A 302-nucleotide genomic window follows, 5' to 3' on the forward strand; every position below is an offset into this window, starting at 1 on the left:
ACCGGTTAAATCGTGCCTTCACGAAATGCTATGTATCTCATTTTATCTATTCTCTCAAAATCAACTTATGGAGTTTGCTTTGTGCTAAATGCTTACTGTTTGCCCGAGGACGGTCAATGGTCCAAGTGTGGGGATATTTGATAAGCTTATATTTAAACATGTTTTTATAATGAATCTAGTAAATATTGTAATGTTTATATAGCTTATAGAACCCCTTTAATTTAGTTATTGATTGGTCTTTGATGGGTGCAAAAATGATGGATTTTAATACAAACAGAGCATATATTTCGAAACTGTTACAA

Source organism: Cynara cardunculus, unplaced genomic scaffold (genome assembly GCF_001531365.2).
Source record: "Cynara cardunculus var. scolymus isolate 2C unplaced genomic scaffold, CcrdV1 Un_Scaffold_8528, whole genome shotgun sequence".
NCBI lineage: Eukaryota > Viridiplantae > Streptophyta > Magnoliopsida > Asterales > Asteraceae > Cynara > Cynara cardunculus.